Here is an 18607-nt window from a genome sequence, read left to right as displayed (position 1 = left end):
ATAAAACTAAATTTAAGTTCAGGAGTATGATTATGCCTGAGAAAGATTATAGTATCCTAACAGCGTAGATCCAAAGAATGGTACTATTTAGATTTCAAGTTATCCGAGCCTAAAAACATCTTTATAATTTATTAAATAATTTAATTATTAAAAATTAATCTTAAAATTACTTTAATAGTTTGGTAGTAAGTTAAGATAATTTCCTTACCCTAGGAGTATTCATGGAGACTATTATCCCACTTTGAAAAGACTCTGTCATCGGATTGATTTAAATTTTATTTAAAGAAATAATAAATAATATTTTTCAATAGTTTGGTAAGATTTATTTTGATACAGATCTTCCAATAGTTTGATGAGATTTTATTGTAAAATTCTGTATGAAATTTATTTTAAGAAAATTCATTAAACTTTCAAATAGTTTGATAAGATCTAATTCAATATTTAAATCCTCCAAAAGTTTAATAGGATTGAAAATTTTATTATTTTTTTTTAAAAATTCATTAAGTCCTTCAATATTTTGATAAGATTTAATTCAAGATTTAAATCTTCCAATAGTTTGATAGAATTAAACATTTTATTATTATTATTTTAAAAAATTCATTAAACTCTCTAATAGTTTGATAAAACCTAATTCAATATTTAAATCCTCTAAAAGTTTGATAAAATTGAAAATTTTATTATTTTTTTTCAAAAACTTCATTATGAAATTCTCAAATAGTTTTGTAGAATTCATAATTTAAAATTTCTAAACCCATGAGATAAAAAAATTCATAATTTAAAACTCATAATATTTAAATTTTATTTTAAACATACATAAAAAAAAGTAAAATATCAATAAATATATAAATAAACAAAATATGAAAATTACCTTAATAGATGGAGACACACTTAAGGATTTGCATTGAATGAAAATGATTGCAAATTTGATTATGCACTGAATTGATTTTTTTTTTATTCTTTTTAAAATCGATTTAATTAATTTATGAAATTATCTCAATTTTTCTTAATTTTCAGAATCCCTCAAAATTTCCCAAATTAAATCTAATTTTGATTCCTTGATTTGATTTCTTTTCAATCCTCTTTTAATATTTGAAGAGATTATGTTATAGTTTTAATTGTTGAGATCATCCTTGATTAGTGTTCAAATTACTCTACAAATTTCATTGACATGATTTATGATAAAAATTTAAAGCCAGATAAATAAAAGACTAAAACATAAAAAAAGATAAATAAATAAATAAATAAGACAAATAAGATATAAAAAAATGTAAGAAATTGGACAATTGGCCTTGGGTTGGATCTGGATGCAATTGGTTTAAGCCCCGGATTAAATAGGATGTCTATAGCTGCCCCTCTTTGCACAATTTCTGTGAAACAGGAATTGTGTAAAGATATAGACACCCATTATGTCGAAACCTAAATTATTCAACTTTTTTTTTTTTTTCAAAAGGCTCTTAGAAAATGAAGGCACATAACTTTTTTTTTTTTTTAAAAGGCAACACCTGAAGGTTTTGACAATCATGTTCGGAGGTCTTATAGATCGCATCCAAAGAACTTGAAGATTAAGCCTAGAGGTTTTACAAATCATTCATTTAAAAATGCTCCTTTAAACAAAGGTTACACAACTTTAAAAAAGGGATTTGAATGTTTTAAAAGATCATGCCCGGAGGTCTTATAGATTATACTCGGAAGACTTAGAGACTATGTCTGAAAGTATTAGAGATTATGCTTAGAGGTTTTACAAATCTCGACTCTAAAATAGATTCAGCTCAGAAGACTTATGAATCTTGCCCGAAAAACTTAGAGATTACACCTGGAGGTCTTACAAATCTCAACTTTAAAATAGATTTAGCTTGTAAGACTTATGAACCTTGCCTGAAGGACTTAGAGATTATGTTCGAAGGTCTTACCAATCTTAACTTTAAAACAGATTTAGCTTGAAAGATTACAAATTTTACCTAAGGAGTTTAGAGATTATGCTCGAAAATCTTATAAATCTCTAAAATAGATTCAGCTCAAAAGATTTACGAATCTTGCCCAAATGATTTAAAGATCATCTTTAGATGTCTTTGAGAAAAACAGTCTTCTAAAATAGAGGTTTTCACAATTTTAAAATTGGAAAAATGTTCTCTTCGTCCATTTTGTTCAAGTCTAGAAAAATTGAAAACTTTCAACTTAGAAATCCAAAGATTCACAATTTGGAAATTGAAGGGTTTGTCACAAAATTTCAAAGATTCATCCTACTTTCAGATTCGTAAAAGTTTTAGATTTGTAAGATTTTCAGATTCACAAGAACTTTAAGTTCATAAGAGTTTAAAGATTTGCAAGACTTTCAGATTCACAAGAGTGGAAGATTTGCAAGAATTTAAGTCAAGAACTTTAGATTTGTAAGAGTTTCAAATTCGCAAGAACTTCAGATTTGCAAGAGTTTCAAGTTTGCAAGAATTTAAGGTTTGTAAAAACTTCAGATTTGCAAGAACTTCATATTTGTAAGAGTTTCTGTTTTGCAAAAATTTTCATCATTGTAAACATTTGCAAATTGTAATTCACAAACAATATTCAAAGATTAGCATTCAAAAGATTTAAAGGTTCATATAAAAAATTCAAGGATTCACATAAAAAATTTTAAGGATCACCTCCAGAATTCAAAGATTCTTATTAAAAAATTTTAGAGATTTATACCTAAAAGTTAAAGATTTTCATTCAAAAACTTTAAAGATTCACATCCGAAATTTATATTTAAAAAATTTAGAGATTTACATTCAAAAGTTAAAGATTTTTATTCTAAAAACTTTGAAATTCACATTGAAAATTTTAAAAAATTCACATTAAAAAACTTTAACATTTCACAACCAAAATTTCAAAGATTCTTATCCAAAAAATTTCAAGGTTTCACATCCAAAATTTCAAAGATTCACATTTGAAAAATTTTAGGAATTTTCATCCAAAATTTCAAAGATTTACCTTCGAAAATTTTTAGAGATTCACATCCAAAGTTTCAAAGACTCACATTTAAAAAAATTAGAGATTCACATTAAAAAAAAAATTAAAGATTCACATTCAAAGTTTCAAAGGTTATTTTTCAAAATTTTATGGCTTCACATCCAAAGATTCTCATTCAAAAAAAATTTAGGGTTTTAAATAAAAAATTTCAAAGATTCTCATTTAAAAAACTCCTTTAAACAAAGGCTTTATAACTTTAATAGTTTGCAAAGTTTTCCTGGTCAAAATAAAATTTCATCATAAAAGATCTTCCTTTTTCAAGGATTCAAAAGTTAAATATTTTTTCCCAACATAGTTAAAATCTTGTATGTAATAAATACCATGATATAATGCCTTCTAAATGATGCAAATGCATGTCCTAAACAACAATGCATATGCCATACCATGATTCAAATATTCACTACATGATGCGAATGTCAACCCCAACCATGATAAAAATGCATTGTTCACATGATGATTTAGATACTCACCAAATAACACAATTGCATGGTAGAAACAAACAATGATACAAATGCAATATTCAAAACAATGGATTAAATATTCACCAAATAATACAAATGCATGGACCAATCAATTATGCAACTTACAAATTCCTCAAATGATGCACACACATATCCAAGCCATTATGCAGATGAAATTATCAAAATAAGGACTTGCACCAAATAATGCAAAAATAATTATCAAAACAAAGCATTTTTGTTGTCCTAGAAATGTCACTATTTTCATATTGATTTGAAAATCATTTTTCTCCCATCCATCAAAATTCATATATATATATATATATATATATATAACACTTCAAATTTGAAAATGTTCAAAAACTCCCAAAAGAATGGCAACTAATTGCCCCTAAAAATACACCACATCACTTTTCCATGACTAAAATGTATCAACATATGACATTTAGATTTTTTGAAAGTTGGTGATTACTACTACCCAAAATGAATTAGCTGAATCTTGGTTTTTCCAAAATGATTAACCCTACATATCACTTTGACCAAAATGTATCAACATATCACATTTAAATCTCTTAAAAGTTGGTGATTACTATCGAAAATGAATTAGTTGAATCTTCGTTTTTCCAAAAAGATGAAATGGCTTGGCATATTAAGATTTCAATTATCAATATTTCTTCATCTAGGCCCATAAATGAAAGTTTAAATTTGAGAAATGATTCTTTTTAAAGCACAATTCATTTGACACTCCTTTAGGTTTTTGATATGAAGCATTTTAACAAATATCAAGACTGATTATGATAGGCTCAAAATTTCTAAGAAAGAAAAAAAGAAATGCTCAAACTTTAAAGCAAATCTTTAGATTGGTTTATCTTTTTGAAATTTTCAAAGGTCTTCATTGTTCACGGGTTCCTTCAAAATCACATTCTCTAATAAACTTGCTTGAGTAGCTTTCAAACTTGCTTTTGACTGCATTTTCAAGGTTTCACCCTTGAGCTTCATTCAGTATTATTCTTTCTTTTTCCTATTTTTTTTTCTATTCCATCATGCATTTGAAAACTCAAAATTCATCCAAAATCCAAAAATGATGGTGATTTCTTAAAGAAAAACTTTTCAATTTAGATATCCATGCTTTATCAAAATAGACTTTTAAAAGGATGTAATGTGGGTCGAGGTTTAGGGTTCTGAAAGAAAGGATTAATGGCCCGAAAATATGTTTAAGGGTAATCAAACAAAAGATCAATTTTCTTCTCAAGGACATTTGTCTTTTTCACTTTTCAGAACATACATTTTCATCTTTTTTCTTTCATTTCTTTTGTTCTTTTTTTCTTTTCTTTTTTTCTTTTTTCTTCATATTTCCACATCTTGACAAATTACCAAAATTTTGAAGCTTGCCTTTTGACTATGGGCATTCTTTCCTTGTCTTTAACTTTGGATCAATACTGTATCAAATAAATGCGCTTACATTCTTGCCCCATAATATAAAGGGTGATCCTTGGTTTGAGTTTCTTTAAAAAGAATTTGATAGGCTCAAAAGAGGTAACAAATGGATATTTTCTTATTGTGAAAGGAATATAAAAGATGGCCATTTATCATATCATATATAGATACCTTTATTAAAAAGCAATTTTCAGGAGTAGATTTTTTCTTTGATCTTGGAATTCTTTGAATATGTGCATGATGTTACAATCAACTTTTTTTTTTTTTGCAACTCATGCATTTTGATAACAATGCCATCTGAATGTTTATCGATCAGAATGATCAAAAGGGTTATTTTGGACATCAAGTAAATTTGGCTTTTTTAATAAATTTACCCTAAAATGAGTACATAGGATCGTTTGGTGAAAGATTGAAAAAAAATATGAATGTAAGATAAGTCAAAATAGTAAACAAATTGAGAAAATATGGCTCAAGAAATTTAGGTGGTGAAGTGTTTGAAATAACTTTGACATTTATTAAATCACTAAAATCTAAAAAACTTAGGAAAGTGCCTTAAAATATTTACAAATTAATTGACCATCACATTGCCTATAGCCCAAATAAAGATCAATAATTTTTAAGGCTCATCATGGTCAAATGAGGTGAGGTTCTATAACTTTCATTCTTAAAAATTCTCAAGGTTTTTAAGTTTTCAATTAAAAAGAATAAAATGTTCAGGACAATGGCTTAGGATGATCAAATAGTAATCACTAAAAATTTTCTTTTAAGATTTTTTTCACATGCATTTGTAGGAATCCAAACTTATTAGAAACCATTGACTTCATGTTCGAGAAATCAAAATACAAAGAACAATCAACCTATGATAAAGGAACTTTCCATTGCTTAAAAAGTTCTTGGGTCAAAGTGTGACTGCCTGCATTTTTCAGTCGAGTGTCCAATTGCCCCATGTGATAATCACATTTATCATTTAGATCATAAATCTTGGCTAATGGATTTGGAATTGCTTTCAAAGTTATTGGGGTAAGGTACTAGTACTTTACTAGCAGAGGCAGAAGATAAAAAATTGGAATTGGGATTTTTTCCAATATGTTTTTTGATCTTCATTGATTGCTTAAGGGTCAAGCAGTAGACTAGGAATATGGACTTATGAGAGGAACTAATTGTTGGATTGACTAGTAAAAATAAGGATTCTGAGAAAAATTACTTATGTTAGAGGAGTAAGATTGGAACATCAAGTAAGGGGTAAAACTTTCAACCTATTTCTCTTTATAATTAAAAGCTTGAATATCTTCTCTTTCCATTCTCTGTGCACCCCCTTCTTTTATACTAGCCATATCATTCTCCTTAAGCTTTCAATTTTTATGGCATTCTTTATTATCTCCCTTGATATAACTAGATCAATAAAATTTTTTGTTTCATTTTTTATCATCCTTTCATAGAATGGAACTTTAAGAGTGTTGACAAACAAGACTATAGTTTTTCTTCTATTAAATGAGGTTGAACCTGGGTAACAGTATCACTTCACCTTTGGGCATATTCTCTAAAGCTCTTGACATTTTTTTCTTCATACTTTGTAAAGACAATTGATTTGGGGCTAACTCCATAATTTGTTTATGTTGAGTTGTGAATGCTCTAGCCATTTTTTCCACGAAATGATTCGAGTTCTATCCAACTGAGCATATCACCTAGCAGCAGACCCTGTGAGACTATTTTGGAATAAATGAATCAAGAGTTTGTCATCATGGGCATGGACAACCATATTTCTATAATACATAGTAACATGGATCATTGGGCACTTAATCTCATCATATTTCTCAAATTTTGAGACCTTGAACTTGGGTGAGACAATCACATTTGGCACCAAACAAAGCTCCAATGCATCCATAGATCCATAGAAATCTATTCCCTTGATAGCCCGAAGCCTCTCCTTTAAGATCCATCATCTTTTGAGCATTTGAGTCTTCTGTTGCTTCAAATGAATTTTTTTCAATCTTTTTAACTCTTTAAGATCATCAGGGACTTAGGTTGCATCAAATTTATCTCCACCAAGAATAATGTATCTTTGAAGTGGTCTTTATGTAGTTACTGAATGTATTTCAAGATAAAAGTATGCCCCAAAAAGTGGTGCTTGTTATGATTGTATCCTTTGAGATGCTTGTACATGGACTTCCTCCATTTCTTTCTCTCTATTTAAAATTTTTAGCATTTCCATTATCTAGGCTAGATTTCCTCTTATTTTATCTTGAGTTTTCTTAAATTTCTCAATTTGGCTATATTGTTCTAGCCCCATGAATGGCAAGTGGATTACCTTGATGATTAGGCTCTTGAACCTTTACTACTACAATTAAGAATTAGCATAATATCTACTACAAATTTATACAAAAAGAGAAAAAATTATATATAAATGAATGGATGTTTACATTCATTGAGTGCCATCACATAACAAGAAAAAAAAATCTTTAATTAAAAATTAAAAATTATTCTTATAAGAACACCTAAAAACATTTTTTTTAAAAAAATCCTAAAATCTATTGCATGATTCTATTCTTCAACTTCAAGATCCTGGTACTACCATGGATAAGTTTTTCGATCGCTATGATTAGGTGATAACTTTTTAACAATCTTGGGCTCTTCTTTATCCCTAAAACTCAATGCATCAGCTCTGATTAAATTTTGCACCTTACGTTTGAAAGCAAGGCAATTTTTTATCGAATGGCCTGTATTCTCAAAATGATAATCATATCGAGCCTCAGCATCAAACCATTTAGGATACAAAGGTTTTAGTGGCTTTAGAAGAACTGGTGTAATTAGGTACTTTTCGATGAATAGTGGGAATAATTTAGTGTAATCATAGGGATTGGATCAACGAGGGCTCTTTCTTTATTTTTACTCAATGATTTTTTGGGTTGAGTAGTTGTTTGACTTAGAAGTGCATGTCTTAAAGTAAAACTAAGTGCATATGCCCAAGGATTCATCAAAAAACTTAGCTGTTGGATATGTTGATAAGCACCAAGGTTTTGAAAAGCATAATTCATAATCGAGAAAGTATATGGGTATGGGCCAATCTATGGAGGTTGAATAGGAACATGTCTTGTTTGGGATGCCAAAAGAAGTTGTTTAGGAATAATTGATTGGGGATTTGGGTATGAGCTAATATACGGAGTCAGCGCAAGGTTAAAAGGCCTTATCTCATTTGTTTCTTCTCTAACTTGGTCTTTTCTTGGGCCATTGGATACATTGGCATGACTTAGACTGATATCAATATTGGGAGAGGCTTTTTTACCTTGACAAAGTGGTTGTTTAATGCACATACGAATTGGAGTTGATGAGAATTCTTGAGAATGGGCCGCTTCAAGATTTTTTACCCTTTCTACTAGCTTGGTAAGTTGCATTTTTATTTCTTATAGGTCATGCCTAAATTCTTCTTGGTTGAGTTTCAAAGCTTGGATCCATGCTTGTGATTGATCTTCCATCTCTTTTGAATTGCTACCCTAGATGAGCAAAAGATTTTTATTATATAATGACATAATGAATGAATGATGATGATTTATGAATGAGTGAGATGCATTAAATGAATGAAAATAAACAGGCAAACAAACAAATAAATAAATGATTAAATGAGAACTTATTAATGTTAACATGATTCATGCAAAAGGAAACAGCAAACAAGAACAAAGTTAGCATCGAATATAAAGAAAGAAAACAAAACAAAACAAGTTGATGCATAACTCAAAAGATATGTGACCTAATTTAGATTATTTTTACAAAAAGGGAAAGACATAGCTTTACTTATAGGTATTATGGCTTACTATATGTGGTTTAGGATCGACTCTACATGTTCCTAAATTGTTCTTCACACATTGTCTTTCGTGGACTAGTAAGACACTCCAATTCTTAACCATTATAGTTTACAAGCAGAAATGGTTTAATTTGAGTGGGAGTGTTTTGCTAGCCCATGTGAAGTCATAAAATCTCATGAAGGCATAACTACTTTACTTCCTCCTAAAAGAAAAAAATCGGGTTAGAGCTCATGTTATACATATGCAAGTTAATGATAGATAGGATAAATAAGTAAATAAATAAAATATAGACAAGAAGAAAAATAACAAAATAATTTTTAAATTTATTAAGTTGGGCTTGAATAACATGAAATTATTTACTAACTTGACTTTTGGAGTCCCCAGTGGAGTCACTAAACTGTCATAACATCTATGGACCTACCATTCAATATAGATTAAAAAAGTCGTTACAAATTTTTTTTTTATTTAGGCATGATTGGCCACCTAACTAAATTTGTCCTATTTTAAAGAGAAATCTCAAGCTTGACTCAGGTATCTTTAAATAGTAGATTTTAGTCTACGAAACTAGATTTAAGTTTAGGAATACGATTACACATAAGAAAGGTTATAATACCTTCATAGCTCCCATCTAAAGGATGATGCCAGTTTGATTTCAAGTTATCCAAGCCTAAAAATATCTTTATAATTTGTCAAATAATTTAATTATTGAAAATTAATTATAAAATTACTCTAATAGTTTGGTAGTAATTTAAGATAATTTTCTCACCTTAGAAGTATTCATGGAGATTACTGTTCCACTCTGTAAAGGCTTCGTCATAAGATTCATTTAAATTTTATTTAAAGAAATAATCAATAAAATCTTTCAATAGTTTAGTAAGATTTACTTTTATGTAGATCTCTTACTAGTTTGATGAGATTTTATTGTAAAATTATGTATGGAATTTATTTTAAGAAAATTCATTAAACCTTCCAATAAGTTGATAAGATCTAATTCAATATTTAAATCCTCCAAAAGTTTGGTACGATTGAAAATTTTATTATTATTTTTTTACAAAAAATTCATTAAGTCTTTCAACATTTTGATAAGATTTAATTCAAGATTTAAATCCTCTAATAGTTTGGTAAGATTAAAAACTTTATTATTATTGTTTTTTAAAAATTCATTAAGTCCTTCAATAGTTTGCTAAAACTTAATTTAAGATTTAAATCTTTTAGTAGTTTGGTAGGATTGAAAATTTTATTATTATTTTTTTTCAAAAATTCATTATGAATTTTCAAATAGTTTGGTAGAATTCATAATTTAAAATTTCTAAACTCATGAAATAAAAAATTCATAATTTAAAACTCACAATCTTTAAATTTTATTTTAAACGTACATAAAAAAGTGAAATATCAATAAATATAGAAATAAACAAAATATGAAAATTACCTTAATAGATGGAGACGCACCTAGGTGGAAGTATCCTTTGATCTGTGGTGGTAAATAGTCACCAATTCCAACCAAAGAGCTCTGCCACTAATTCTAACCAAAGAATTGAGTATAGATTTCTACTCATCAATTTCCTAATGGGTTCCCCCCTTTTTTTTTGTGTGTGGTGGATTGGTGTTTATATAAGGCATTCTATTAGGAATTTTAAGGATTTGCATTGAATGCAAAGGACTGCAGATTTGAATATGCTCTAAATTGATTTTTTTTTATTCTCTTTAAAACCAATTTAATTAATTTTTGGAATTGTCTCGATTTTCCTTGATTTTTAGAATCCTTTAAAATTTTCAAATGAAATATGACTTTAATTCCCTAATTTGATTTCTTTTCAACCTTCATTTAAGATTTGAAGAGATCATGTTATAGTTTTAATTACTGAGATCATCTTTGATTAGTGTTGAAATAACTCCACAAATTTTATTGACATAATTTATGATAAAAATTTGAAACCAGATAAATAAAAGATTAAAACGTAAAAAATGATAAATAAATAAATAAGATAAACAAAATATAAAAAATGTAAGAAATTGGACAGTTGGGCTTGGATCGAATCAGACACAGTTGGTTTGAGCCTTGGACTAAATAGGGTGTCTATAGCTACCATTCTTTACATAGTTTTTATGAAATAGGAATTGTGTAAAGATATAGATACCCATTACATCCAGGCTCAAATTATTCAACTTTTTTTTTTAAAAGGCTTTTTGAAAATGAAGGCATACAACTTTTTTTTTTAAAAAAAAATAGAACACTCGAATGTTTTAACAATCATGCCCAAAGGTTTTATAGATCGCATCCAAAGAACTTGAAGATTTAGCTCGGAGGTCCTACAAATCATTCATTGGAAAGTGATCCTTTAAGTAAATGTTACACAACTTTAAAAAAGGGATTTGAATGTTTTAAAAGATCTTGCCCAAAGGTCTTATAGATCATACCTGAAGGACTTGCAGACTATGCCTGAAGGTATTAGAGATTACGCCCAAAGGTCTTACAAATCTTGATTCTAAATAGATTTAGCTCAAAAGACTTACGAATCTTATCCAAAAAACTTAGAGATTACACTTGGAGGTTTTACAAATCTTGACTCTAAAATATATTCAGCTTGTAAGATATACAAATTTTGCCCAAAAGACTTAGAGATTATGCTAAGAGGTTTTACAAATCTTGACTCTAAAACAGATTCAACTTAAAAGACTTACAAATCTTTCCCAAATGACATAGAGATTACACTCGAAGGTCTTACAAATCTTAATTCTAAAATAGATTCAACTTAGAAAACTTATGAATCTTACTCGAAGGATTTAGAGATCATCTTTGGATGTTTTCAAGAAAAAAGATATTCTAAAATAGAGGCTTTCACAATTTTAAAATTGAAAAAAATGGTCTCCTCGTCCATTTTGTTCGAGTCTAAAAAACTAAAAACTTTCAACTTGAAATCCAAAGATTCACTATTTGAAAATTCAAAGGTTTGTCAGAAAACTTCAAATATTTGTTAGATTTTCAGATTCGTAAGATTTTTAAATTTGCAAGAACTTCAATTTTTAAGAGTTCAAAGATTCGTAAACATTTAGATTCATAAGAATTTCAGGCAAGAACTTTAGATTTGCAATAACCTTAAAATTGCAAGAATTTAAGGTTTGCAAGAAATCTAAGAGTTTCTGTTTCATAAGAATTTTGATCATTGTAAAGATTCACAAACTGTAATTCACAGACAATATTCAAAGATTCACATTCAAAAGATTTAAAGTTTTATATAAAAAAGTTTATGGATTCACATCAAAAATTTCAAAGCTCACCTTTAGAATTCAAAGATTCTCATTAAAAAATTTTAAAGATTCACACCCAAAAGTTAAAGATTTTTATTTGAAAAATTTAAGAATTCACATCCAAAATTTATATTCAAAAAATTTTTGAAATTCACTTTCAAAAGTTAAAGATTTTTATTCTAAAAACTTAGAGATTCACATCGAAAATTTCAAAAATTCACATTGAAAAACTTTAACATTTCACAACTAAAATTTCAAAGATTTTTATGCAAAAAATTTTAGGAATTCCCATCCAAAATTTTAAAGATTCACCTTAGAAAATTTTTAGAGACTCACATCCAAAGTTTCAAAGACTCAAATTTGAAAAATTAGAGATTCATATTCAAAGTTTTGAAGATTCACATTTGAAAATTAGAGATTCACATTCAAAGTTTCGAAGGTTTTTTTTCAAAATTTTATGGCTTCACATCCAAAGATTCTTATTCAAAAAATTTTATGGTTTCACGTCCAAAATTTGAATTATTCTCATTTGAAAAGCTTTATAACTTTAAAAGTTTGGAAAGTTTTCCTTGTCAAAATAAAATTTCATCATGAAAGATCTTCCTCATTCAAGGATTCAAAAGTTAAAAATTTTCTCCCAACAAAGTTAAAATCTTATATGCAATAAATGCCATGATATAACGCCTTCTAAATAATGCAAATGTATGTCCTAAACAACAATGGAAATGCCATACCATGATTCAAATATTCACTACATGATACAAATGTATGCCCCAACCATGATGCAAATGCATTGTTTTATAATGATTTAGATACTTACTAAATAACACAAATGCATGGTAGAAACAAATAATGATACAAGTGCAATATTCAAAACAATAGATTAAATATTCACCAAATAATGAAGATGCATGGTCCAATCAATTATGAAACTTGCAAAATCCCCAAATGATGCACACAAATATCCAAACCATTATGCAAATGCAATTACGAAAATAAGGACTTCTACATATACCAAATAGTGCAAAAACAATTATCAAAACAAAGCATTTTTGTTGCCCTAGAAAAGTTAGTCTTTTCATTTTTCTCCTATCCATCAAAATTCATATATATAACACTTCAAATTTGAAAATTTTCATAAACTTCCAAAAGAATGGCAGCCAATTGCCCCCAAAAAAATCCCACATATCACTTTTTTCATGGCTAAAATGTATCAACATATGACATTTAGATCACTTCAAAGCTAGTGATTACTACCTAAAATGAAGTAGTTAAATCTTGGTTTTTCCAAAAAGATGAAATGGGTTGGCATATAAAGATTTCAGTTATCAATGTTTCTTCATCTAGGCTCACAAATGAAAATTTAAATTTGAGAAATGATTCTTTTTAAAGTACAATTCATTTTAGCACTCCCTTAGGTTCTAAATATGAAGCATTTTAAGAAATGTCAAGACTGACTATGATAGGCTCAAAACTTCTAGGAAAGAATGAAATGCTCAAACTTTAAAATAAATCCTTAGATTAGGGTTTATCTTCTTGAATTTTTCAAAGCTTTTCATTATTCATGGGTATAGACATCTATCTATATCAGGTTTCAATCGAATCGATTTTCATTATTAATGTTATTTTTATATTATATTATATTATTATTATTTTATATTTTATGTTATTTTTATTAGTACTATAGTATAATATTGTATTATATTTTATACTGTTACTATTATCATCATCATCATCATTATTATTATTATTATTATTATTATTATTTGGTATTATATTTTCTTATTTTTTTATTTTTTTCCTTTCTTTTTAACTATTGATCGATTAAGGTAACTGAAGAACTGAATTTCTTGAATCAAAGGAATCCAATCTCTAATAGTCAAAGGCTTTAATTCATAATCAAAGGATTTTCGGATCAATCAGCAAAGAACCTAGACTTAATTTAAGGCTTGGGTAGAATCCAATCCCAGGTTCAAGCTTGGGATTCATTCTGTCCGTTTCTTAAAATCTATCCCAGGGAGGCTTATAAATTGAACACTATTTGACAGAACAACACATGGTAGATTTTAGAGGGGATATGATTAATTAAAAAAAAAAGGATGAATTGGGTGTTTTCTAGGCAGTAGGAATTTCTGGGATTTTGATTTTAGAATTTTGGGTTTAATTTGAAGTTTCTGGCTTGGATTTAGGTTTTTGGAGTTAAGTTTAAGGTTATAAAAGATTTTTGGAGAGATCTGAAAAAATCTAGGTAAATCTAGAAAATTTTTTGGTTTTTTTTAGGCAATTTGGGTTTTTTGAAATAACATGAATTTTTTAGCGAGAGGTTGAATTTTTCGAACACATTTCAGCCAGTTTTCTAGAAATCGATGGGTTTTTCAGTTTTTGGATGACTTTTTTAGAAATCGATGGCTTTTCTAGTTTTCAATTGAAGTTTTTGATGGGTGTTTTTAGGATTTTTAGAAAGAAGTCAGAGTTTGTTAATTTGGAGTGAGAAAAAATGCGGGACTTCTTAGCAAAAATAAAGAAAAATGACTTTTATAGGGTGTCAAAATGACACCGTTTTGGAGAACTCATTTACTCGGGTGACCCAACAAGGATTCACGTGTTGACCCGACTTGATCATAAGTTTTTTTTTTTTCATTTTCATTTTATTTTCTTTATTTTTGCTTGGTTTATTTGTTCATTTGTATTTAGTAATTCAATATTTTATAAAAAAAAAAAGAGAGAATATTTTCTTTCAGGAAAATAAAGCAAAAATAAAAAAATATTTTAAAATAGTCTTCTTTTTTTTAAAAAAAAATATAATATTAAATAAACAATAAAAAAATCTTTTCAAATGAATTCATGAGTTTCCCTAAACTATTGGAGAATTTTTCATGAATTAAATCTTTATGAAATCTACCAAACTATTGAAAAATTTGATAAATCAGTTTTTTAAAAAATTAAAAATAAAAATAAATAAATAAATAATAAAAAAGAAAACAATAATTTTTATCCTCTAAACTATTAGAGGATTACTTCAAATTAAGTCTTATCAAACTATTAGATGACTTGATGAAATTCTTTAAAAAATTTTTACCTAATCTTTTTACAATAAAGTCTCACTATATTATTAGGAGATCTATTTCAAAGTAAGTCATACCAAATTATTAGGAGACTTTACTAATTTTTTTGAATAAAATAAATTAATAAATTTGATTATGGAGCCTCTTTAGAGTGGGACACTAGCCTCTATGAATACTCTTGAGGTGAGAGAATTATCTTAAATTACTACCAAACTATTGGGATAATTTTAAAACTAATTTTCAATATTAAATAATTTGGTAAATTGCAAATATGATCAAGGCTTGGATAATCTAAAATCAAATTGGTACCATCATTTCGATGAGTGCTATAGGGGTGCTATAACCTTTCCCACTCATAACCGTACTCTTGAACTAAACTCTAGTTTCGTAGATCAGAAGCTATTATTTAAAAATACCTAAGTCAATCTTGAGACTCCTCTTTAAATAGGATAGATTCAATCAGGTGGCCAATCACACCCAAACAAAAAAGATTGGTGGTGATTCCTCTAATAAATATCTAGTGGTAGGTTCACAGATCTATACATTACAACAATTTGGAGACTCCACTGAAAAAATTAAGAGTCAAGCTAGTAAATGATTTCTTATTATCCAAGTCTTGCTTAATAAATTTGAGATTATTTTTTTTCTTTCCTATTTCTTTCTTTTCATTGTTTATATTCTGTTTAGTTATTCACCTTTATATATCTGTCATTCATTTGCATGTGTATAATATGAGCTCTCCACCTAAGCTCTACACTTATGAGAGATTAGAGTACCTATGCTTTTGTGAGATTTCATGTCTTTGAATGGGCCTATGAAACACTCCCACTTAAATTACACCCTCTTTGTTTGTAGCCCATGATAGGCGAGAATTAGGATGCCTTACTAGACTGTAATGGACAATGATGTAAGGAACAATTTGAAAACTTTTTAGAAGTAATCCAAACCACGCATAGTTCACTTTAAGAGCCCAACCATAGGAAGAACCATGCCTCCCCTTTGTGTTAGAAAGTCCTAAATATGACCTATGATTGGATGTTTATTTGTAAGCTTATGAATTATCTTTTTGTATATTTTATACTAACCCTATATGTTGATATCTGTATTTATGTATTTTTTTTACTAACCCTTTTCTTTTATCATGCATTCATATTATTTGATTTATCATAAGGAATACGTGCCACAAAATAATTTTTAACAAGGAAAATCTCAATTATATCTATGGAAAGCCTAGCCAAGTCCTCTATTGGCCTAAAAAGGGAGTTTGAAGAATTGAAGGTTGCAAACAAAAGGCTAAAGGAAGAAGTCTAAACACTAGAGAAAGAAAATGATTGATGGAAGAATTTGTGCATTGACCTTAATACAACAAGGTCATCCATTAATCAAGAATTGGCCTAACTATTGCAAGAAAATAGACAATTATAAGCAAAACTATAAGAAAGAGATGCAATGCTCTTTGAAGCCCAAAAGCACATCTGAATACTAAACAGAGTAATGGTGGGAATTAGAGTACAAATGAAGGCCATGACTGAAAAATGTGAGCAAGTGAAGGAAACACATATGCAAAAACATAACGAGTTAAATTCTTTGCTAGACAAAATCATTGTGGTTGTTTACAAAGCCAAAGACATGATAGAAGAGATTGAAAAATGAAAAGTAAGGGTGCCACCAGTGGGAGTACACAGTCAAAAATTGATAGATTTTCTTAATGAAGTGCAAAGCCAGTATCAACGAGCTACAAATTTTTTTCCCAGTAGTTCTAAACTTTTCATGGATGTAATGTTGAATTTGGTTGAAAGCAACTTTTAATTCAATAAATATTTTCTTTGATAACAATTACTATGTGATAAGTTTTCCTTATTTTATTCAAGCATTTTGTTTTAGTACTTATTCTCATGTATAATTTGAGAGTCCCATGGACATCATTTAAAATTTACACATTATGGGAAATTAAGGTTAAAAGAAAGCTCAACATTAGTACTACACCCGAGCTAAAGCCAGGAAAATAGAGTAAGATAATGCAAGTAATCTCAAAAGGATAGAAAAGCCTAGAAAATACTTGAAAGAAAATTAAGTAAGATTCTAAAAGTTCTGAAAAAGATAAATAAAAGGAAAATAGTAGAAGAAGACATCTTACATGAAAATACTAAGCCATCGTATCCTCCAGGTTTTACTCCGTATCAGGCCCAAACCATTCTAAGGTTTTAGCAATAATAAACCACGTTCCTAAATTATAATCAAGGGAACGTTCAGAGTTATGCCAAACCTATCTTCATTGAAAAGGCAGGGAAACCCATTCAAACCCCCAAAATGGATGAGACTAAAAAAGAAGTAAAATTTTAGACGACTGTATACCCAAAAGACTCTAAGACTGATCAAGCTATGAGCATGATTAAAAAAAGATTACGAGCTGTAAAAGGCATTGATTTTTACAAGTCCATGGATACTACCAACCTTTGTTTGGTTCTAGATGTTATGATCCCTCTAAAATTTAAGGTACTAGAATTTAAGAAGTATGCTAGTGTACCAAGTATCCCATTACACATATCATAATGTATTATCGTAAGATGTAGCTCACGCTAGCAATGAGAAATTGCTCATACATTTGTTTCAAAATAGCTTGACCAAATCTACTGTAATATGGTATGTCTAGTTGGATAGGACTTGCATTAAGTTGTGAAAGGATTTAACTTGATCTTTCATCAACCAATATCGTTATATCATAGACATAGCTCATGATCACTTTTCGTTACAAGGTATGGAGAAAAAAACATTTGAATCTTTCAAAAAGTATACCCAAAGATGGCAAAATGTCATTGCCTAGGTACAAATTCCCCTAACGGAGAAAAAATGACAGTGCTATTTGTAAGCACTCTAAAGTCATCATACTATGAAAAAATGATAGGAAACATAACTAAGAATTTTACCAGTATGGTGATTTCAGAGAAAATCATTAAAAATGTAATCAAGAGTGATAAATTGGAAGAAAAAGAGTCTTTTATTGCTAAAAAGATGCCTAAAAAGAAAAAAAGTGAGACTCAAGCTATGAGGTTTAATAAACAGTAATCCAAAAACTAATCTGAGCCAATCTAGCCTACCTATCAATCTTTTACAAGTTATGCTTTTGTCTTAGTTTATTGATCAACTTCATGACTTTCTTATTTATCCACACCTAGGCCTTCATTCATCTAACTACCTCAGCAAGTGATGTGCGTGAATAACAGAAATGGGAAAAGTCTACATTTGACCATATTCTTATGGGCTACATAGATTTGTACTAAGAGCTTTACAAGAACCATTTGATTTTTCTCGTTCTTGTAAAATAACTTAAACCTTCTTATCCTAAATGGTATGACTCCGCTACTCACTGTGACTACCATTTTAGGGTGGCAAGCCATTCCACTAAAAATTGTATCCTTTTGAAACATATGGTGTAGAATCTAATTAAGAAAGGGCTAATAAATTTTGATACCAATGGAAACATGGCATCTAATGTCAGTGGTAACCCATCGTCCAATCATTGAAGGGTGTAATTTTGGGAAGGTTGATTGAAACTGCTTATGATTTTAAGATTTCTTGAGAATAAAATTTTCTT

Source organism: Durio zibethinus, chromosome 21, assembly GCF_047325235.1.
Source record: "Durio zibethinus cultivar Kanyao isolate XHJ-2024 chromosome 21, ASM4732523v1, whole genome shotgun sequence".
In the NCBI taxonomy this organism is placed as follows: domain Eukaryota; kingdom Viridiplantae; phylum Streptophyta; class Magnoliopsida; order Malvales; family Malvaceae; genus Durio; species Durio zibethinus.
The sequence above is the reverse complement of the archived record's forward strand: the minus strand, read 5'-3'. Positions refer to the sequence as shown.